The sequence below is a fragment of the Neoarius graeffei genome, chromosome 20, assembly GCF_027579695.1.
Source record: "Neoarius graeffei isolate fNeoGra1 chromosome 20, fNeoGra1.pri, whole genome shotgun sequence".
NCBI lineage: Eukaryota > Metazoa > Chordata > Actinopteri > Siluriformes > Ariidae > Neoarius > Neoarius graeffei.
This window is the reverse complement of record NC_083588.1, coordinates 5,792,839-5,817,287: the sequence shown is the minus strand read 5'-3', so window position 1 is coordinate 5,817,287 and position 24,449 is coordinate 5,792,839. Positions and strand designations below refer to the sequence as shown.

The 24,449-nt window shown below is 41.6% G+C and overlaps 1 protein-coding gene across 4 annotated transcripts in view; it reads right to left on the bottom strand.

Moving 5' to 3' along the window:
- unc5a (unc-5 netrin receptor A) overlaps nt 1–24,449 on the bottom strand; it is a 404,105-nt gene that overhangs the window by 362,316 nt on the left and 17,340 nt on the right. The window lies entirely within an intron of this gene.

Sequence of the window (24,449 nt, the reverse complement as noted above, 5' to 3'; positions counted from 1 at the left end):
GCGTGATTGCTTTTGCACTCGGCAAAATGATGGATTCAGACGGACATTAATTGGACCATCTGCAATCAGTCTGTCAGGACACAACAGAAGGCTTTTACATGCAGAAAAGATGATAACATGCTGTTAAGCTAGTCCTTGTCCGTTGGACATCTTTGCACGACTTGTTACACACTGTTTTAGTGTCTGTTTTACTGGCGACGTTTTTTTTTCCCCTTCCGTTTATTACACGTGCTCGTTTTTAACAGCCTACACTTGTTCATGCTTGTCTCTAATATGGACAGAAGGCTTGCAATGATAAGCAGCAAAGCACAAATGTGCAGAAAAAAAAAAGAATGTTAACATGGCTTTCATTTGTCAAGGTCTTTTATTAATCGGCTATCGATTTATTGTTGAGATGACGAATGTGCGTGATTCCTTTGGACCGACATACTTCAAGCGAAAATATTTTAGAAGGATTTATAAAGGCAGTAAATCTACTGATTTGAGTAATCTTTCTTTACATTCGTGTGGAGCAGGATTTTCGAAGATTTCCAACCAAAAAATGGGCGCGAAAGCGAATCAGACTGGTTACGGAATTTGAAGAAAGCTGAGGTGAGATTTTCAGCCAGTTGAAATCTACGTTTTTGGGAGAATACACTTTACACACGCTCTCTCGCTCTCAAAACAGACATCTTAAAGCGAACCGGCCTTTCGATTTCATAAAATCGGTGAAATTTAGTTTGCTCTGAAATGTGGTCATTGTGATAGATGTTTATTTCTGTAATATCTCACAAAACATCAGGCCGTTCTGTTCTGCGGCTGGGAAGTTATTTAATTTGTGGGGATTAAAGCAAATAATGTGCATGAAATCGTTCGCTTCGCGCAGTCAAGCAGACAGAGGAAGTCCGTGTGTGCGCGCATGCGCAGGTTTACTTTTGACCGTGCACTGACAGTTCCATCATTCTGTCGCTAAACGAACAGCTGATCACACCGAGGTGCTCGCTGAGCGCCCATATTTATTAGTTTGGTCCTGCGTTTCCTTTCCTTCATATAGAACATAACGTCTTTTCCTCTCACTTTCTTTCCATTACTGTAGTCGGTCTTTCATGTTTCATTCGCACACTCACGTCCTCCATTTTTCTCTCCTGTTTCAAATTTGTATCCCACAATGCCTTGCGCGAACGAGGAAAGCCCACCATGTCATGCATGACGGAGTATCTGGTATTAGGTCATGGTGAAGCAGGAAAAAATAGCGGAGAATTTCAGGCCATGTGGAGATCTCATCTCATCTCATTATCTCTAGCCGCTTTATCCTTCTACAGGGTCGCAGGCAAGCTGGAGCCTATCCCAGCTGACTACGGGTGAAAGGCGGGGTACACCCTGGACAAGTCGCCAGGTCATCACAGGGCTGACATAGACACAGACAACCATTCACACTCACATTCACACCTACGCTCAATTTAGAGTCACCAGTTAACCTAACCTGCATGTCTTTGGACTGTGGGGGAAACCGGAGCACCCAGAGGAAACCCACGTGGACACGGGGAGAACATGCAAACTCCACACAGAAAGGCCCTCGTTGGCCCCGGGGCTCGAACCCAGGACCTTCTTGCTGTGAGGCGACAGCGCTAACCACTACACCACTGTGCCACCCCCATGTGGAGATAAATTTATTAATTGTTCTATTTTTAAATGTCTTGAAAAATCTGAAAGGCAGTCTACCTTTAACAGACTTTGACCTCGAAGGTGAATTCTGTATTTTGATTGGCCAGATGGACTCATGACCTCTGCCAACTGTGTTGGAGGATGTTATGTTTTAGCCTCCATTTGTTATTTGCAAAAATCAGAGATTTTTGTTCACCAAAATGCACAGGACAACTCACTAGGGTCACACAGACATCATTAGTTTTTGGTGGGTCAAGGTCAAATTTTGTAAAAACACCTAATCGGCCATAACTTCCATTTCTTTGTGATTTTCGCAAGTGTTGTGCTCTGCACAACCTGTCATTTGTTTGTTTCTGTTCCTAACATAACTCAAAAAGTAGAGAAAGGATTTGGATGAAATTTGGTGGAAAGGCGAGCCATGGGTCAAGGAACAACTGATTCAATTTTGATGCACATCCGGATATGTATGTAGATCCAGGATCCAGATATGTCTACGGATGCAGGATTTTTTTTGTCTGTTCCCCAATGTAACTCAAAAAGTCGTGAAGGGATTTGGATGAAATCTGGTGGACAGCTTTAGCATGATCCTGGGTTCAAGTGATTTGATTTTGATGTCGATACGTAACATGTGGCTCGGTGGAGGTATACACGCTACGAAGTGCCCTTCTAGTTCTAATATGTTGTCATTTCTATGGTAACAACATACAGTCTGGAGGGATTCGTCCACCACTGTGGTGGACGTTCTGTCACATTTATTGAAGGAGTCTCAAGTATCAGAAATGAAAGTTCTCCGGAATGCTGTTTTCTCTCAGATAAGACCATACATGTCAACCCCTTTGGGCATCCACCTGTAGTATCAGAGGAAGAAATCCATAAAATCAACAAAACCCTTCTAGCCTTCGAATCGCACCAAACTTTTATTTTGATGTACATTTGTACAATACATATTTACATTATTTTTCTCCTGAACAGTGACACCATTAAATGTCTCCTTCCATTCAGGAAGATACCGCCCGCCGTATCTCATTTTCTTTCTCGGTGTTCCCATTCTTTCACTCAGCAGACGCTATTCAAAATCTCTCAGGTGTAAACAATGTCGCTCTGCACAATGAGAAAATCGTTCGAACAATGACCGTTTGGCGCGTTTAAATGCAGATCGTGCGCATGACCAGAATGAGCGAAGTCTCGCAGTCGCAATACTGCACGAGGCTTGAGGAATAAACATCCAGTTTCACATAGTCTGGGTTATCTGCCCCTGCATACATGCTGTTCTTTGTCTATAAATCGAGCTTTTGTATGTTTTTGCGACGATCAGCTGACGATGTTCAAGTAAGATACACAAAATAAATTTAGGTCAGAAAAAACTGAAAATCCGTAAGACTTTGTTTATAGAGATCTTGCAGTCACGTGACCGGAATGTAAACAGCCGCCATCTTGTCAGTAAAAAACACCGCTGAATACTGCTGCACTCGTATACAAAATGGATCAATTTCAACCGACGGACTACACGGCTCATTTTTCTAATGAACAGATAACTAGATATATGTCTAAAATAAACGGCCTACAGATTAGTGACCCTTATTGATTACCGGATGTAGTTTTCATGACCGTGTCAGTGGATATTGAACTGCCAGAGGTGGAATACCCAGACGTGTATAATTACCTCATTAACTTTCCCTCGCTGTTCAGTGGTGAAGCACTGCGTGCTTATAAATCTCTGGACAGTTATCTTTACAGAAATTCAGGATTTGTCAGCCGCCCTCAGATGTGGCATCTTGTAAACAAGAAAATAACAATCCTCATTGGACGGGTAAGTCACTTAAGTATTACTAGTACTGATACTAGATATATCAGTAGTATCTAGTATAGCACTGACCAGCCGATTATAGAATAGAATAGAATAGAATAGAATAAGGTAATTCCAGTTGTAATTCCAAATCGTCCGTCTTGTTTACCATGGATCTGGCATTGGAGAGGTAAAGGCTTGGCAGTGGAGATTTGAGTGGCTGTTTTCTGAGCTTAGTCAACAGGCCGGCTCTGCCTGCAGCCTCGCTTTTGCTTCCGCTCCCGACACCGCCTCCTTCGCTTTGCTTCCGATAACAATCCACGGAGACCCCGCTGGTCTCGCTATCTCGTCCGGAATGTTGTGCATGCAATGGAAATCGCTACAAACCGTCATTTTCTGCTGGAAACCAATGTCCAGTAAGTCCATACGGTTGTAGTGGATATTGAAGTCCGGTACAGACGAACAACACGCAAAAATACACACAAAAAACATAAAAAACGTGCACAGGTAGGGAGAGCTTGTAGCCGCAGCCGTTGTAGTAGAATTGTATATAGTAGGGATTTCCAGAAGAAAAGGTAGAAGTAGAACCAGAAGTAGAAGGCGGAAATATGGCGTTTGACCGACAAGATGGCGTCTGTTACAATCTGGATCGGCTGTGACGTCACATGCAAGATCTCTATACGCTCGTACGCCCTTGAAATGAGCTAAAATCCGTATAATTTCCGGACAATCCGTATAGGTTGACATGTATGCAAGATGAGCGTTTCAGGTGTGGCTTGAGTAGCTCGTAAAAAAATGTTACAAATGTATTACCGTCTTCTGATAAAGCCATGGTGTTGGTGGGGTTTGTTTTTCATGCAAATATATCAAAAGAAAGAAATTTCAGGTTTTGACAACAGAATCTGATTGATTTGATCAATGATGGTTGGGAAATAATTCGAAAAAGCACCTTGTCATCATGAACGGTGTGTTTTTGGATTAACACCTTTAAATCTAGTTTATTCCTCAATAATTTATCCAGAATCATATCCTATATATTCTAGAGCTAAAAGTGCATCCTTGTGTCAAAGTGTGAGGACCATAAGCTTGGATTTGCTTGAACGTTTCAGGGGTTGAAGAGTTAGTAAAATGGATAAACAGTTTTCCACTGGCAGGACTCAATTCGATCCTGATTTTCGCTCAGAAAGGTTTCAGTCGAAACCTTCAGCTTACTGTCTTACATGGAACACCTCAGACGTTTCTCCATTTGCCCCGAGTCCAAAAATATAGCAGTGCGGTTTTTACAAAGTGGTTCACAAGATGCTGGAAGAGATCAAATTCCCTGTTTGAGTGTGCTCATTTCTGCACGTTCAGCTAATGAAGCTCTCGGGCGTTTTGCAGCGGGAATTAGTGGCTTACCCTTAAGCCTCAAATCCCTCCCTTCTTTCTTCCTTTGCCTCTTGTGCCTCCGTTTCTTCAAGGAACGGCTCCGTGTCTGAGGCCTAACATTTTTGAGCCAAACATGAAAAGGGCGCAGCCTGAAGGAGAAGATCAGTGTGATTTCCTCGCCGAATGTAGCCTCTTTCCTGTTTGGAGACGCCATTAGCAGTGCACTAGACAGTGATGAGGACTGACAGCGAGTGACTCCGACAGTCAAGAGTGCAGCCCAGGGGCCACGAGTGTGTCACCAGCCGTCTCTGACATCCCTGTGCCTCTTAGGACATACCTTTGTTTCTGGCTCTGTGAAAGCAGGACAGCTAATTGCATGGCCGAGCCTTCGAGACGAGTGATACGGGGGGGAAGGGAGCTGCCTGCTGTGTGCCTGCGATTGTCCTGCTGCCTCAAGCTTGCTTCTCTCACACACACACACACACACACACACACACACACACGGTCAAGACAGGCCAGATAGTGAAGCTTCACTTGTCAAGAAAGAATCTGAACAAAATTAAAGTAATGGTGCTCACATTTCCTCCTGCACCCTTTCAGGAAAAAAAAAAAAGTACTTTTTTGTGCATCTGTAGCCACTGTGAAGGAAACTGAGTCGAAATGAAAAGCGTGCAGGCGTTCCAGCATGGCGGCTGGCTAATTTAATAAGACACAACCTGGGAACAGGTCGATAACATTTATAAAACATCTCAGGCTTTCATTAGCGCGTTGTCAAAGAACACCTTCGGACAGAACGGTGGAGAGGAAGAGAAAGTGGTGTCTGAGCGGCGGAAAATTGAACTGAGCACGCACGTGTGTGTGGTCGCAGGAAAGACGCGGTCATGACAGAATGTCAGGCCTCCACCCGAAGAAAGGTGACGCATGTCCATTAAATAAATAAATCAATCAATCAATCCTTGTAATTCTGCCATCTTCCATTCCCATCCCTTTGAACTCATAATTATTACCGTATTCTATCCACGGTCACTGGATACGAACAATCGCACGCTCTGGTTGGCTACTCTACGACTAGGCTATCAGCTCATATACCATGAGTAGAGAAAAACAAAATGGCGGAGCGTGTTGCTGAACCAACCGAGGACGAAATAAAAACTACTCGAAAACAACCCCCCCCCAAAAAAAAATACAAAAAAATGGAATAAAACTACAGGGTGTCTCAAAAAAATGTACTCACACTTTAACTGTCCCTAACATGCTGCCTTTTTTGTGTTGCAGGCAGGGCCGCTGACAGCTTTGGCTGGGCCCGGGACAAAATGCGCTGAATGGGCCCCCCTAACACCCCCCCCCCGGGCCAACCCACACACCTCTCTTATCCCAGTCTCTACTCACTCCAACCCTTAAATGACAGGTATTCAAAAACCATTCACTGAATCTTTCCCCCCTGTACTGTAACGGAATAAGCGGTTACTGTTATTTTGTATCCTTTAACCGAACGCCATTAAATGTATTCCGTTACTAGAGATGCGCGGATGGCGGTTGCAGCCGCGGAGTCTGCAGATAATCCGCGGATCGGGCGGGTGAACTAGCGAAAAATAAAAATTAAATTAAATTCGGGCGGGTGGTGGTTGAAGCACTGAAATAAATAACAAATACTGAATTTGTGGATGAAGGAGGGGAGTATTCCTCCACAAACTTCCATATCGATGGATCAGCAGAGGAAAATCTACTTTCCTTTTGGGAGAAACACGGGCAGGCATTTCCACGACTACAGCACCTCGCCAAGAGAATTTTATGCATTCCAGCAACAAGTGCTGCGAGCGAGCGCTCCTTCAGCGCAGCAGGGCGCGTTATAGAGGCCGGGCGCTCTCGCCTAAAACCCGAAACAGTAGATGGGCAATTCCATGTAAATGTCAACCTCACCATGCAAAAATAAAGCAACATGTAATACATCAAAACCACTCCCAGAGATATCACCTAGGCCTGTATTTTACAGATGTGAATAAGTTGAACCAATTTGTAACCAACCTAGTATGTCACTGTCAGTCTTTCTTTCTTATAATGTAAAACCCAAGCTAAAATCAACTTTGATCATGTACAATTCTATATTATTGCCACAAGCCACAGAAATGTATGCTAAAATCCACAAAACAGCAAAACAATAGCCATCCTAAATATTATTTAAGAACTTTGATAGTTTTAGCTGATATTTAGAGAGTTTTTCAAAGGGTTATGGTGGTTAAATTGCTGATTTTCTAAACATATGCCATGTCTATTTCAGACGCGTCACATCCATAACGCAATTTCGTCACATCCATAACGCTGACTTTTCCTTCCGAAACTCTGCATGAAATACAAAATATTTTAAACAAAGATTTTTTAATATTCACCTTGGACCCCTCTATCAAATGGATATCTCCATTTCGACATTAGGTTTACAATTTCACAGAGTTTGATAAAAATGTACAGTCACCCAAGAAAAGTGATACTTTTTCTGTCACATCCATAACGTATCTTTTATTGGCATTTTCTGGCATGCCCTAGATGTACTATGGGAATTGTTCTTGTTCTATCACTTCTCCAGTATGGTACAGCCTTAAAATATGCAACACCTGTTTAAATACTGGGAGACAATAAAACATGCACTGGGTCATTTGTTGCCATTTTGAGTTCAAGTGTCACGTCCATAACGCTGGAATTGCTCAGATGTCATTTTATTCTTGCTTAGTGCAAAGAAAAAACTCTAGACACACCTTTTGTTGTTTGTTCTTTAGACACATTGTGTGGTATTTGATGTCGTTTATGTTCTGAAGATTGTGTCGGGTGATTGATAACGGTTTATAAGCTACTGTAGGCACATAGGCCCATGCCGTTTATTTTACTGTATTAACATATTTTTTAAAATAAATTCAACAACTTACCAAACCACAAGTGGCTATAGGCAATGCGCAGATATTTTGTTTGTTAGCCGATGCTATGCCGTTTATTTTTTGGATAGGCATAGGCCCACTATTATTTTTATTTAGCCTAAACTGTTCAACTACATACGTGGCTATAGGGCATGTGACATATTTTCTTTTGTTAGCCCTATTTATTTTCATGTTTTTCTTGCACGTCATCCCTATTTGACAGATTTGGCATTGCTCGATATCAATAAAGGTTCATCAGTCTTGTCGCGCATTTGGTCTTTTCCGATATTAAACGGAGCACACCCTGCTGCCCCACTGCCTTTGCTAGTACCTGCTGCATCATCTGAATCTTTTTTAAATATTTTATTTATGCAGTGAGCCCCTGAGTCTCTTGGTTTCTTCCTCCCTTTTTCTCTTTTCTTTTCTGTGCTCCGTTGTGCATGTTGGCAAATGGCACGCACGCTGACTGTCGAAGCGCTATGATCGAACGATGTCGTTTTTTTCCCCCTTAATCAAAGAGTCAGACCAAACCATTTTTGCATTAGGGGTGGTAGGGGGTTCTTGACGCCTTTTTCAAAGACAATAAAGGCAAAAGATCTAGAAATCATTTATTGAATGCAAATATAGCACATTTCTCCCCCAAATCAACACATTTTGAAATGAAATAAAATAATCGCAATTTCATGAGAGCCCAGTTCTGGGCCCCCCCCCATTCCTGGGCCCGGGACAACATACCCGTTTGCCCCCCCCCGTCGGCGGGCCTGGTTGCAGGTGTAATTAATTAATCACAGCATGGCAGGAAATTATCGCACCAAACCAAGAACAATTGATGCATTGAAATTGGAAATTGAAAGACAAATGTCGCGATATTCCTAATGACCTGTTTCGTGACGTTTGCGAATCCCTTGGTGCGCGTTATCAGCGTTGTCTGGACAATAATGGTCATCAATTTGAACATTTGCGATCATGATTCTTCAATTACATTTGTCTTCTGTATTCGAAGCTATTCCATTTCACTCTGTGTTCATAAATAAAGGTTTTCTCGTCATTCAAAGTGTGAGTACATTTTTTTGAGACACCCTGTATTTGATGGAAATAACGTATCTTTTTATTTTTGTTTTTCACAACTTATTATTATCGTCACATTTTTCACAAATTGCTCCCGTCATTCTGCCGGTTTGTTTACATTCTTGGTTCAAAACTCAAAGAAGTTCGAAAAGTACAGAACTGAAATGTCCAAGGAAGAATTCAACAAATGTCTGAAGCTATTCTGTAGCTCGGCACGCAAGTGAGCCGGCGCTTTTGACAAAAAAAAACAACAACACTGAAGTCAATTTGTGCAGCCATCTTTAAGAAGTCCACCAAAGTGGAAATGATTTTGTTGGACGTTTTGTATAAAATTTTTGTTGATCAAATTTGCAAAAAGGCGGCACGGTGGTGTAGTGGTTAGCGCTGTCGCCTCACAGCAAGAAGGTCCGGGTTCGAGCCCCGTGGCCAGCGAGGGCCTTTCTGTGCGGAGTTTGTATGTTCTCCCCGTGTCCGCGTGGGTTTCCTCCGGGTGCTCCGGTTTCCCCCACAGTCCAAAGACATGCAGGTTAGGTTAACTGGTGACTCTAAATTGACCGTAGGTGTGAATGGTTGTGTGTGTCTATGTGTCAGCCCTGTGATGACCTGGCGACTTGTCCAGGGTGTACCCCGCCTTTCGCCCGTAGTCAGCTGGGATAGGCTCCAGCTTGCCTGCGACACTGTAGAACAGGATAAAGCGGCCAGACATAATGAGATGAGATGAGAAATTTGCAAAAAATAAATAAATAAATAAAAAATGCTCGGTTTCTCAAAATCCAGTGAACGCGGCTCGAATAAAACAGTTATTCCACTCAATCTCGTCGTCCACGGATTATAGCCAATCAGCTCATGTACGACTCGATTTCGTGGAATAACTTAAATCGACAATGCTGCCTTGGAAAACCCTTGGAATGTCACCATTGCTGAATGCAAGCAAAGAAAATATGAAAAATCCAGTTTTGGAAAAACTTTTTTTTTTCTCCTGTCAACACCTGAACATACGTTGACACATCAACTTTCAGAAAACGAGTATCTCATATATTTCACCAAATCTTTGTTTTTTTCCCCCGAAACTTGCCTTGGTTTGCCGCTCAAATCTTATTCATTAAACAGTGAAAGTATTTACAATCTTACATTTAATTTGGGGAATTTCCCCAATAATAGAACAGTAGGCTCTGGTTCATGTGGGACGGACCTTCTGATCAACGTGAATCCCAGAAAGAAAAACAGGTTACGCTGTTCAGGGTCACTGAAATTAGATTTCTGAAGCGAGTATACGTTTGCCCACGGTCATTCTTTTACGATATATCAGTAGACACAATCGTTCATTTCCATCATGCCGTGAGAAAGAAAACACATGGAGGGAAGCGTGCTCTTCCACACAACCAGTGCTGTCAGGTTTTTCAAAACTGGCTGAGAAAAGCAGAACAGACACAAAACGTGGGGACAAAAGGAAGACGTCCCTCCACCCCGCTCTGCCTCTCTTTCTCGCTCTTTCTCTCCTTTTCAGCTCTTTCAGAACCGCGCTGCATCTAATGCAAGAGGACGACTAATGCACGTCGTTGATGAGAGTAATAGAAACTGAAAGGTAAGACATGCCAGTTAAAGGAACACTGGAGCTTTGACAGCCTACACAGAGGACCTGCAGGGGATCTGAAGCCATTTATGAAATGAGGATAGGAGACTCTGAGTGTATACCAGTGTGCATGTCTCTCTTTTTTTTTTTTTGTATCCTTTGAACCTTGAATGACTGATACAAACCCTTTTTTCTTTCTGGTGTAGGATTTTAGACTTCGGGACCTTCAAAGAGGACGTCTGAAGTTCGGGGGCGACAAAAACGCATGAAACAATGCGAATATGAGTAAAGCGCATGTGGCAGCTTGAAGTTTGTCCTCTTATATAAATTACAGTCACAAAACGACCGACTAAATACGACATTCTGCTCGACAGCGAGTCAAATTTATGATCGTTTCGAGATATAAAAAACTACAGCGATTTATGTCGTAAAGGTGTTATGCTCCGTTGTAACTGTCAGTGCAGTTAATCACACCGTCGCAACGAGAACGCTTTTCAGCTTCTGCCTTTTTTTATTCGTTTATTCCAGTCTAGAAATAATAACACACCCAAATCTGGCGAGCGCGCTTCCTTTTCCTCGGATTCTTTGAGTTCAACCGAAACCATAATGTTCATTTGCACCATGGATATTTGCACCATTCAGAATGGTTTGAGTTTTTTCCCTATTGTCCAATCAGGCTATTCTCAGAAAATGTGACAAGTAACAGTAAAGATATTTTGAAAATTTTTGTATGCATTAATTTGTTACAATCCCTACAAATATATTTAATCGACAAAAAAAAAAAAACATATTTCATGAATTCACAAAGTGAGAGATGATATTCTTATGAAAAAATAATGCCCAGTTGGTGTCTTCACCGTTACCCTATTGAGCTCCAGGTGACGAAAACATGGGACTGGAGCATCTATTGACCTGATAGGATGGCTCAGGGATTTGTCCACCCTTGTACTGTGTTTCATGAAAGATTTAAATTGAGATAGTCTTACGTTACATTGCGTATTTGGCTCAAACATGTCTTGCCTGATCGACTACATTGGTGGGCCATTCTCAGAAAATGTGACGAGTAACGGTAAAGACATCTTTTTAAAATTTGTAGACACAAATTTTCATGAATCCATTCATTCATCCATTTTCATGAATCCATTTCCTTGACATCTCGAAATTTCATATTGACCTGATCAGTATCCTGGATTCCAACAATCATGCACCAACGATTTTTTTCCAAAATGGCTGCTCAACATCCTGATCCTTCCTTATGTAGCTGCACTGCCCTCTACTGTCAAAGCCCTGACTTACAGCATGATTTTACAATTTGGGTAACGGTAAAGACATCAAGAAACACGGGCGATTGCTCTAAGACAACGAGGGAGGCTCAGCCTCCTCTAAAAATGACGAACATCATGTAGGATGAATTGCGCTAGGCTTATGTTATAGCCGACCTTATAACATTGCTATTTCAGATCCAGAATCATAGAAATATATGTGCTCAACCCAACTACAGTGCGAAATCATTCCGTTATAATTTTCCCCAGTTCGCCTAATGTGCGCGTGAGTTTTTCCCCCTCGTGACAGCGCGATGCAGCCCAGCCTCAGTGGACTTCAATGGCATTTGGGAGCTATGCGCTTTTCAATATCAAAATGCAAGACGATTATTGGACAAATACTGCGAAAACGCCTGCCCATGGACTCCCAGCCTCACAGTGGGAGGGACATGGCAAAGCTTTCCGCGAGGAGACTGGTGATTGGTGAAAGCGGCCGGATATTTTCTTTGATTGACAGCTCGTTTCAAATATAGACAGGCAGCGGTGAATCTCAGCTCAGTCCCATGCGGATTCGCAAGTGCTGTGGTGTATTGTAAGAGATCAGCTTACATTTCGATTTCATTCATTACATACGGTTTCTACCAGCTTTTTTAGTTGGTATAATATTTTCATTGTAAATAAAGTGTATAATGTTGTCAAGTTTGCTATCTTAGTTCCAGAAATGTCGTTTATTTGAGTGACTGAACTTGAACTTGAGGGGGCTAGTCAGCTAGCAAGAAAGCTGCGCACGGATGCCAAGCATTGCTGATTTAATTTTGGCGAAGCCATTTGCCAGTCTTCCTTTCGAGGAAAAAATTAAAATTAAACAGCAGGGTAGACCAACGCCTCAAATTGACTTGGTGAAAAAGGTAGGGAATAATACTCGTTCCTTTCAGCTCTCCTGGTACGAGAAAGTGAATTGGCTAACAGCAAGTGACCCACATCAACAACAGTAAATAGGCTACTTTAGTAATATGTCATGGATGGACCAAAAATATAGAATCTATTTAAAATGTTTATGCTGAGTATATTATATTGGAATATATATTTCTCTGGATATGAATTAAACACAGCTACAATTTGGAAAACATTTTTAAACAAAAACACAGCCGAGAACATTTCACACTACAGACCTGGATTAAAAGTGAAGGGTTATCAAAATTGTCAATAAAACATTTCTCAGTCAAAATAAGTAAAATATAGGGAAAGTGTCATTGAATGAAATGTGTGGCCCCCAGCTCTATGTTTGGCTCCCCAAGGTCAGTGCTTGTGCCTATTCCAGAACACTCTGCTGTTACTGCTGAGGTTCCTGACAAAGAGCTGCTTTCAATAATGATCAATTTTTAAACAACATGCCACAATTTTAAAATATAAAATGTTAAAATATACCCCCCCAACACCACCATCATGTATATTGGACAGTAGGCTAATGGGCCAAAAGAACCTGTTATTTCACAGTTTGTGACCCTGCCAACAATCAGCCAGATCAGAGGCAAGAGTATGGGCAAAATTGATGTGTTTTTTCTTTTAAAATCTGGAAATATCGTAACCGACCAGCCTCCCCTGTTTGAAAAACTACCAGCCGCCACTGTCAAGAAAGTGCACCTTCTTGCACATAAATTTTAGGCTATATACCAAAAACTGATGAAGCAAAGATCGTGATATTTTCCACAATAAAGAGTGAAGGAATAGAGGTAATATTTCAGAAAGAAATGTGTGAATAAAGTTAAAAAAAAAAGGAATTCTTTTCATTCAAATTTCACTAATCCTTATTTAGACACATGGTGGTCATGACATTTTGGTATATTTAGGCAAAATAAAATTTTTGCAAATGCAGACAACTTGTCTCAGTTTTTTTTTTTACTGCTCTGTTAAATTCTTGCTTAAAATAAATGTATAATCGAGGACCAGGATGAATGGTTTTAGAGAGAAAAAAAAACCCTTCATGTTTCAAACTGTATGTGTCACATTTTCTGAGAATGGCCCAATTTTTACAAATGTCGGCGCACAACACTGAGATCAACCCGAACAAAACGTCTTTCTCAGATTCATGACACGTAAAAGAATCGCCAAACAGGAAGAGAGACCAGATCATACTCTTGATGCAAGACTTGACCTAAAGTCAAGTCAACAAACAAGCGTCTCGTTCATTTGCAAGTTCGGCTTTTAATTACTGAACGTGAAGCAATATCCGAGCAACATTTTGATGCTTTGCCTACAAATTTATTCGAGCTTTTTGAGTAACAAATGCTGACACTGACAGTCCCAATAGCTTCTGATCTATTGCCAAGATCTAAGTGCTTTTATACATTTTTCATGAGTTTTGCCAAAAACATGAGCTTTATGATTATTTTAATCCCAAATAAAGATTTAAAAAATCGTAAACCACACTATTGAGACTTTTGCATTCACTCTGCTGCTGCTATTCAGAAACACTTAGAATCAAAACCAATTTAAAAAAATGACAAGCGTAAGAAGTACAAATGCTGGGGAAGTCAGATGCACTAATGAGTCATCTTTTATAGTTTTTTTTTCCAATCTAAGTGGTTTTCAGATGAAAAGCCACAGTTTCGCCCACACTTGGGTGTCTTAACTTTGAATAGAATGGGTCACCGCTTCTCAAGAGAAAAATCCCAGTTCAATTTCCGGTTAAAACTTGGTCAAACTTTGTACTTTTCATGGAGAACTGATTCAATTCAAAAGACAAACTTTGGTTTTGTTTAAAGCGAAAACTTGGGCTAACTTTTAATTTTTGACTTCTGAGTCAAAAAAAAAAAACAACAACAACAAAAACTCAAAAATGCCATGATTCTGATTTCCAAAGTCAAATGAAGTGTGAGTTTTGGGCTAATCAGGAAAACTTAAAGGTAGACCACCTTTCAGATTTTTCAAGTGTACTGTAGGTCATAAAAAGAATTTTCAAGACACCCAATTATTTTTGTTTAGTGGACTGAAAGCTCCTGAATTCGAATCACAGACTTCCAGTTTTATTTATTTAAATAGAACAATTAACGAATTTATCTCCACGTGGCTCGAGATTCTCCGCTATTTTTTCCTGCTTCACCATGACCCAATACAAGATACTATGTCATGCATGACGTGGTGGGCTTTCCCCGTTCGCGCAAGGCATTGTGGGATACAAATTTGAAACAGGAGAGAAAAATGGAGGACGTGAGTGTGCGAATGAAACGTGAAAGACCGACTACAGTAACAGAAAGAAAGCGAGAAGAAAAGACGCTATGTTATATATGAAGGAAAAGAAATGCAGGACCAAACTAATAAATATCAGCGCTCAGCGAGCACCTCGGTGTGATCAGCTGTTTGTTTAGTGACAGAATGATGGAACTGTCAGTGCACGCTCAAAGGTAAACCTGCGCATGTACAGTACGCACACACACATGGACTTCCTCTGTCTGCTTGACTGCGCGAAGCGAGCGTTTTCATGCACGTTATTTGCTTGAATCCCCTCAAATTAAATAACTTCCCAGCCATGGAACAGAACGGCCTGATATTTTGTGAGATATTACAGAAATAAACATCCATCACAATGACCACATTTCAGACGGAACTAAATTTCACCGATTTGATAAAATCGAAAGGTCGTACAGCTTTAACATTATCAGAACAACATTAATCAGATTGAGCCTGTAGTTTTTAATCTTGACTCTTCTTCGACTTTGGTTCATATTTTAAGAAGAACTGATATTAGTTCCCTGATTACCCGTGTAATTACCCTGCTGTTTCAATTACTGTAGTTTCTGAACTCAGATGCATAATCATTTTCGCAGGCAGACGGAGTCTGAGAACATGATCATTTCAGCACTAACCGAGCTCTAACATGGCTAATTGTTACTGTTTTTACAGAAGCCACGATGCTTTATCAACTTTACACTCCTCTATTATAGTTCATTTGCCGCGCTGGTTATGAGATTCACCCAAAGTTTATAAGAACGCGGATTACTTTGAGGTTTGAGTCTTGAACGCACATTAAATACCTACATTATATTTAACGGTTATTCCACGAAATCGAGTCGTACATGAGCCGACAGCCGACGAGGTGCGTAGCACCGAGTCACCTATTATCCATGTACGACGAGATTGAGTGGAAGAATAGTTTTATCCTATCCACATTCAGTGGATTTTGAGAAACGGAGCATTTTTATTGTTATTTTTTGCAAATTCGAAAAACAAAAACTTGATACAAAACGTACGACAAAATAGTTTCCGCTTAGAATGTAAACAAACAGGCGAAATGACAGGAGGAATTTGTGAAAACAACAAAAACATATGTTCTTACTATCAAATACTTTTATTCTATTTTTTGTTGCATTTGTTGTTGTTTTTTTTTCGAGTAGAGGTTTTATTTCATCCTCGGTTGCTTCAGCGACATGTTCCGCCATTTTGTTTTTCTCTACTTGTGGTATATGAGCTGATATCCTCGTAGTGGAGTAGCCAATCAGAGCGTGCAAATGCTCATATCCAGTAAATGTGGATAGAATTGCCAATATGGCAACTCTAACAGGACAAAAACTCAACCATCAATTCTGAGGCAGTGAAATTATGTAAAATAAAAATGTCCCAAGGTGGTGTAGTGGTTAGCGCTGTCGCCTCACAGCAAGAAGGTCCGGGTTCGAGCCCCGTGGCCGGCGAGGGCCTTTCTGTGCGGAGTTTGCATGTTCTCCCCGTGTCCGCGTGGGTTTCCTCCGGGTGCTCCGGTTTCCCCCACAGTCCAAAGACATGCTAGCCTGGCAAGCCAGACTAAATGTGAATATTTAGTCTGGCCTCGATCCGTAGACATTTCCGAAGTGGGTAGGAGGAACAAACCGCTGTCTTTCAAACTGTCTCTGTGCGTATAGGCCAACGCTCTGACCAATCAGCGCAACAGTGACTGTGACGTAGTCAGAGCGACAGAAAGCAGTGGGGGAGGCCTTGAAATTAAATAATTTTTCAAAATGCATATTAATTAATAAACAGGTTCTAGATATTAAGAAGTTTGGAGATAATGACCACAAGTTTGGAGTCTGTACCACATACACATTTTTTTCCAAGTGTTTTTCAAGGGTTTGCTTAAACTGTTTGAGAGTTTTTATTTAGTGGTGTTTGGTGAAATAATTTCCCTTAAATGTAAAATAACGGGAAAATAAGAAACAATCAAAAAGTAATGTTTCAAAGCTGTTTATTAATTCTTCGTACTGCACAAACTAGCCCCATCCTTTTGGCTACGAGCGGAGCCAGCTGGTAGATCAGACTTTTGCCATAGCCGGTCGGCAAAACAGCGAAAACGTCCTTCTTGAAAAGGAATGAGCGGAGAGCCTCTTCCTGCTCATGTTTCAACGAAAACTCCAAGTCTAATTCTTCTAAAACTGATTCCAAAGCGGAGTCAAACGCGCGCTGTTCACTAGCCGTAGCCATCTTTCCTGCTGTGCTTTCTCCAGCGTCGCACAGCTTTGTCGTCACTCCTGCAAAAGCCCGCTCAAAGAATCCAAACAAAACCCTTGCGTTGTGATTGGCGGGCACAATTTGATGCCCGGGGTGTTTTTGTTTATATGGTGAGAGGCTAGACCCATTCGCTAGGCAAAAAATATTTTTGGCCGCTAGGCGGTTGGGTCTAGTTTACTAGGCTAAAGACATGCAGGTTAGGTTAACTGGTGACTCTAAATTGAGCGTAGGTGTGAATGCGAGTGTGAATGGTTGTCTGTGTCTATGTGTCAGCCCTGTGATGACCTGGCGACTTGTCCAGGGTGTACCCCGCCTTTCGCCCGTAGTCAGCTGGGATAGGCTCCAGCTTGCCTGCGACCCTGTAGGACAGGATAAAGCGGCTACAGATAATGAGATGAGATGAAAAATGTCCGATACATTAACATGACTTCTACAATGAAGCATTTTTTTCTGGAAGGAGTAAACAAGAGAGCACTCCCAACCCAACCCAACCCAACCCAACCCAACACAGTTCTCTCCCTGGAGATTAATACTAACACTATTTTATGTCTTGTATCAATATTGTTCATATTTACTCGAGTCAAAAACAAATTTATGGAGCTCGATTCCTTTCTTGTCCACACAAAGAGGCAAATTTACACGCAGCCGAACAATCAAACTGATTTAATCCAATCATCCACCTGAGCAACGCACAACCTGCCATTTGGCGCTCTGTCGCTCTGCGCCCTGAGCTGTTTACCGTTCAGTAAATGCTTAAATGTAACTGGGTTCAATTTAACGTGATACACCGCCGTGCCTTTTCTGCAATTAGCTGTCCTCTGTGTCAAAGATGATCCATGCTGGTGGAAAGCCGCTCTGCTCTCCTCCTGCGTGATGGGATCTCGAGTAACCATGGCAAGTCAGAGCCTCGATATACAATGTGCAGAGTGTCATCCAAGCCAGCACTCAGATGATTCGCAGGGACTCAACAGACACGGCTCTCGGCCAGAAATAGGCTTTTCAGATGCCCAAAGTCTCCGGTGGAAATTTAAATCGCACCGACGCTTAAGCCTTCAGGACACAGCGCGTTGAAATCTGCGATCAGGGACTTTTCTCCACAGCAGACGACAGCATCCATACATTTTTTCAGCTGACCTAAGGGGGATGCAGAAGCAGCGAGTCCGATCCGGGACTGTGAGTTCAGCCTGAAAGTTTCTCTGAATGCGCAGAACAGATTCTCACTGCTCCATTAAGAGGTCAGAGAGTAAAAAATAGATTTAAATCTTTACATGAGTCACAGAAAAGCCTTTATTTCAAGCCTCGTCTGCACTTTTTGGAAAATTCACATGGGTATTTCTATTTTCATACATCTCGCTGTTCGGTGGAAGGAACCACAGTGCAAGGGTTGTTCTATCCAGTGAAAGAATCAAAGAGCTGTTGCAGAATACACGTGGCGTTTTTTTTTCAAACCTAGAATCCATGGGGGTACAAACTTTCGCACATTACTTTTACTCGGCCATTCCAACTGTAAAAATGATTTCATTTTTTCAAGCGGTTTATTCCTTTCGTCCCACAGCAATTTGCCACAGCTAATTAGAAAAACGATTTCTTATTTGTTCAAGAACGACTGAATATTTATCTGTGTATAACGACATTTTAATGTCGTGAACGTCTGTGAAACGAGTTCCTGTTAATGCTTCAGTTGTGACGGTGATGTACAGCCGTTCATTCGTGCTCGCTAGCTCTTAAATATGACAAAAAAGTGGCTGTCATAAAGCACGGACACTGGAGACTCCTTCCGAAAATGTGAACCGTCTCACGAAAGCAACAATATATGTTTTGTTCAATAGCAACACAATGAACAGTTAGGGCCTCTGCATGCTCTTGCGACAAGGCTTTCGCAGATAGCTTTTCGCAGACAGTTGTAATTTATCGTTGAGCGGGGAGTAATAGGCGTGCACGATGTTATTCACCGCCACAACGCAAGGGGGCGCGAAGTCGCGAAATCACTCGGAGTAGTTGGTGGGTGTGGTTAGTGGAGTGTTTATCCTCCGGTTACTTATAATTATGCTTATAATGACTAGAACTGGAGTCGTATAGATGTACGTACTTCCTCACTTCCTCGATCAACCGCTCTTCGTGCTGCTCCATCTTCGCTCGTGTTTTTAAAAATGGCGGTCGTGAAAACAAACCGAACCGGGAAAGTAAGGAAGCGGAAGTGCGTGTACAGCGGATGTAGAGTGGACCAATCAGAGCCCTCTTGTCTGCGATGCTGTCTGCGGTGGTCACAATTTTTGGGAGGTGCACGCAGGGTGTGCGCAGAGCGTCTGCGAAGGGGAGGGGGCTTCGCAGACGCTATCTGTGACGCCATCTGTGAGGACTGGGTTGTCAGCATAAATTGGCCTTTATTCCATGAAATCGAGTCGTACGTGAGCTGATGGCTGACGAGACGCGTAGCACCGAGTTGTCTACAAATCCATGTACGACGAGATTGAGTGGAGTAATTGTTTTATTCAATCTACATTCACTGGATTTTGAGAAACAGAGCATTTTTATTTTTTGCAAATTCGATCGATTAAAAACTTGATTCAAAACGTCCGACAAAATCATTTCCACTCAGGCGGACTTTTTAAAAACCTATCGATGGCTGCACGCATTGACTTTCGTGTTGTTTTTTTGTCGTAAGCGCAGTCTTGCTGTCGTGCCGTGGTTTTAAATAGCTTTCGACATTTATTTCATTCTTCCTTGAACATTTCAGTTTTGTAATTTTCAAACGTCTTTGAGGTTTCGAACCAGTCGAAAAAAATTCAAATTTTAATGCTTAAAGATGAAGAATGTGAACAAACCGGCGAAATGACCGGAGCAATTTATGAAAAATGCGAAAATAATAATTGTTGACAGACAACAAGAACAACAAAAGATATGTTCTCACCATCAAATACTTTTATTCCATATTTTGTTGTCTTTTTTTTATTTTTTGGGGTTTTGTTTTCGAGTAGAGTTTTTATTTCGTCCTCGGTTGCTTCGGCAACACGCACCGCCATTTTGTTTTTCTCTACTCACGGTATATGAGCTGATATCCTTGCAGTCGAGTAGCCAGTCAGAGTGTGCGATTGCTCATATCTAGTGAATGTGGATAGAATAAAATGACATTGTCAACATGGCAACTCTAACAGGACAAAAACTGAACCACACATCAATTTTGAGGCAGTGAAATTACGTAAAATAATGTCCGATACATTAACATGACTTCTACAATGAAGCATTTTTTTTCTGGAAGGAGTAAACAAGGGCGCACTCCCAACCCAACCCAACTCAACTCAGCCCAACCCAACGCAGTTCTCTCCCCGGAGATATTCACACTGTACTTTATGTCTTGTATCAATACTGTTCAGATTTACTCAAGTCAGAAACAAATTTATGGAGATCGATTCCTTTCTCATCCACACAAATAATAATAATTCTTGAAAAATAATTAAAAAAAAGATACGCTCTTACCATCAAATACTTTTGTTCCATCTTTTATTGCTTTTTTTGTATTTTTTGAGGTTTTTGGTATACGAGCTGATATCCTAGTAGAAGAATAACCAATCAGAGTGCATGACTGCTCATATCCAGTGAATGTGGATCGAATTATTATTCGACTTCGATTTTCGTCGTGAATGAGTTGATACCATTGAAAGAAAAACATAGTAGAATGAATGCACCCTTATAAACCTGTGCAGCTGGACCGGGACTACTCATGGGAACTGAACCAACGTCTTTTGACCAATCAGAATTGAGAATTCATTCAATCATCTTTGCGATACAAGTTCCTCTTCTCTTCCAGTGTGAGAATTTCATGGTTTCTCAAATCTACCCAATTATTTTCCAAAAATGCAGCACAGCATTGCAAGCCATGGGGGGCCCATGAGTTTACATAGTTTCCATGGTGACCAATGAACTCCCATTGAGAACCAATGGAATTTTCCATAAGGGTTGGCTCTTTGGAAAAAAAAAAAGAAAAGAAGCTTCCTTCTGGCATTATAGTGAGAACAGCTCTGGAAACGAAATGAATTAGCATTTTATTTGACGATGCGACTAGGGCAGATGGGAAATGTTTGATGTTTCACGCCAATACGGACACCCCAAGTTCATAATTAGATTTGTGACTCCATCGAACATTAGCACTGGGACTTACACAAATATGCATACATATACACACACGTGTTGTATGAGCACAGGATAAATTCCTCCTTTCACGTATTGTCTCACTGTGTATCCAGGCTCTCGGGTCACGCAGGATCGTGATGCTTATTGATTACCTTCAGACTCCGAAGCTCTCATCTCTTCAATAAAGGAGATAAGATCTCAGCTCGCTAGCTCACGAATTGGTTACCGATTCCCTCTTAGCTCAGCCAAAAAATCTATACAGGGATCCATCCTTTCTATAATAAAGAGCTTGTGGTGTGCACTTGTGTGTGCGCGCGCATGTGGATGGGGTGTGTGTGTGTGTGTGTGTTGGACATGGTTGTGGTGATGAATATAGAACAGAATACTGCGGAATAAATAAACTGCAGCCTCGGTACCGTTTCCCTCTAATAACACTGATAGATAACGGCTAATTGTTTCAGCTAATTATAGTATTTAACACATTACAGACCCCCTTTTTCGGTTCTAATGGCTTGGATGGCGTTAGACAGTAATGATAGGCTAAGTCTTGTGCGAAGCATCGTAAGATGCTGCTCCCTCGTGAACGCGTGAAGTTGTGGTATTTCTCTAGTGATCATGGTTGACGTGGGATTTTTCATGTGCGCAACCACATATTTATACCCCAGGGAAACAGGATATCTTCAAAGGCAAAAACAGCGTTCCTGAAAGCAAATACAAAATAACGCAGATTTGTTAACATTTAAAGGACTCGTCTTGAATGTATAGTTTTGGCACATGCCCTTCAAAATTGTTTGAATGAAAATATTTTTCAATATTTGCCGCATTTATGAAATACACCAGTAATTTGGAGAGCACTGTATGGTAATTTTTAGGCAGTCTTACGTGATGTACTCAGACCAGCATGTCAACCAGACGCCAATATTTCCAAAAGAGTCTGATTCTTCAGATCAGTAAACATGATCAAGAACCGCCTACTTTTACCGAACAAGGCGATTTGATTGACACTGTTAATAATAGGCGTATCAGACGCTCGCTGGCCGTGCTGTGAAAATTGTCCAAGCAGACGCTCATCAAAGTTTCCAAATCTGTCACTGCTTAACTCTTGAATATTTTCGATCCTGAATACTATCACTAAAAAGCTTATAATCTCTGCTTTCCAAAGAAATGTACCTGGTTAAGATCTGTTCAGTACTTTGGGAGGAACGGCAGGTTGGAGTCGGTACAACAGAGTAAAAACTCTGCTCGCGTGACATCGGGAAACTGCCGGTGCTTTTCTTTTTGAGTCACGGGAAAGTGCTCAGTCTCTCTCTCTCTCTCTCTCTCCTGATCAGTTTTTGACTAGATTACCCGCAAATATCAATCAGATAATTTTTATAGAAATGTTCTCTCGCTGGGCGGCACGGTGGTGTAGTGGTTAGCGCTGTCGCCTCACAGCAAGAAGGTCCGGGTTCGAGCCCCGTGGCCGGCGAGGGCCTTTCTGTGCGGAGTTTGCATGTTCTCCCCGTGTCCGCGTGGGTTTCCTCCGGGTGCTCCGGTTTCCCCCACAGTCCAAAGACATGCAGGTTAGGTTAACTGGTGACTCTAAATTGAGCGTAGGTGTGAATGTGAGTGTGAATGGTTGTCTGTATCTATGTGTCAGCCCTGTGATGACCTGGCGACTTGTCCAGGGTGTACCCCGCCTTTCGCCTGTAGTCAGCTGGGATAGGCTCCAGCTTGTCTGCGACCCTGTAGAACAGGATAAAGTGGCTACAGATAATGAGATGAGATGTTCTCTCGCTCTCACTGTTTCCGATGAAGGATTCAGCAAAATTTTCCGAAAGCTAGTTTTGATGTTACAATTCACGGGAGACTTTGAAGTGAGTTTTCATAGCGTTACCTACTTTTTTTTCAACTCAAACCAATTCATGTAAATAATAACTATTTTAGAATATAACTGGAGTTGTTTTGATGAAAAATATTGAGATCTTAGCGGTCGGAATGATATTTTTCCAAAAAAAAACAGAAGTCAGAAACGTGAGTGTCAATTTCAGTTTAATTAAGTGGAATTGTTTATTGGATGTGGAGGTTCACCTTGAAAGCTGTGAATATTAATTGAAATAATCATTTTTATTTTTTTCACGGTGTGGTGTCCATCAAATCCTGCACACTGATTGGCTGGCGAGCGGGTCCGTATCCTACAGTACGGACCCCAGTTACGGACCTCTGGCAACTTGCTCGTTCACAACAACAAACATAGTAGCATTTTTTTCAACATTTATCTTTTTTTTTTATAAGATTTATTCATAAGATTATCAAAAATCCTGTAAATTTTTGACAGCATTTCTCAGGAGAATAGCATTAATTTTACAGCATGGATAGCAATAACGACAGTGTTCACAGCGAAAGCGAGTTTTACTACCCTGAGGAAGAAGAAATAAAAGAAAACATTTCAGGAGAAAGCTAAAAACCTCTAACTTACTAACAGCGAGCAAAAACATGGCTGAATCCTGAATGACTCCTATATGTATAAATAGGGGACTACATAGGCGGCAAAATGTAGTTGTTTTCCTGCCCTGGAAGTGCACTTGTATACCGAGGAGGAAACAATTTGCATTACAGCCGTGAATGAGGATTCAAAATAGCATTAATTTTACAGCATGGATAGCGATAACGACAGTGTTCACAGCGAAAGTGAGTTTTACTACCCTGAGGAAGAAGAAATAAAAGAAAACATTTCAGGAGAAAGCTAAAAAACTCTAACTTGCTAACGCCGAGCAAAAAAATAGCTGAATCCTGAATGACTCAATTTTGTATAAATAGGGGACTACATAGGCAGCAAAATGTAGTTTTTTTCCTGCCATGGAAGTGCACTTGTATACCGAGGAGGAAGCAGTTTTCATTACAGCCGTGAATGAGGATTCAAAATGGCGGCTCGGCTCAGTTTTCCCTTTCGGGCGCTCTCGTTTTCTGTTAGAATTTGGTAAAGAAAAAAATAAATATATTATTTACCAGCTTAAGGTTGGTCCGTATGATGAAATACCATGACCTCGGCCTTGAGTACTGACCTCAGCCCAGAGGGCCTCGCTCAGTACTTTCAAGACCTCAGTCACGGCATTTCACGATACGGACCTCCCAGCTGGTAAATAATATATACATCACGGGCGATTGCTCTAAGACAACGAGGGAGGCTCAGCCTCCTCTAAAAATGACGAACATCGAATCATAGAAATATATGTGCTCAACCCAACTACAGT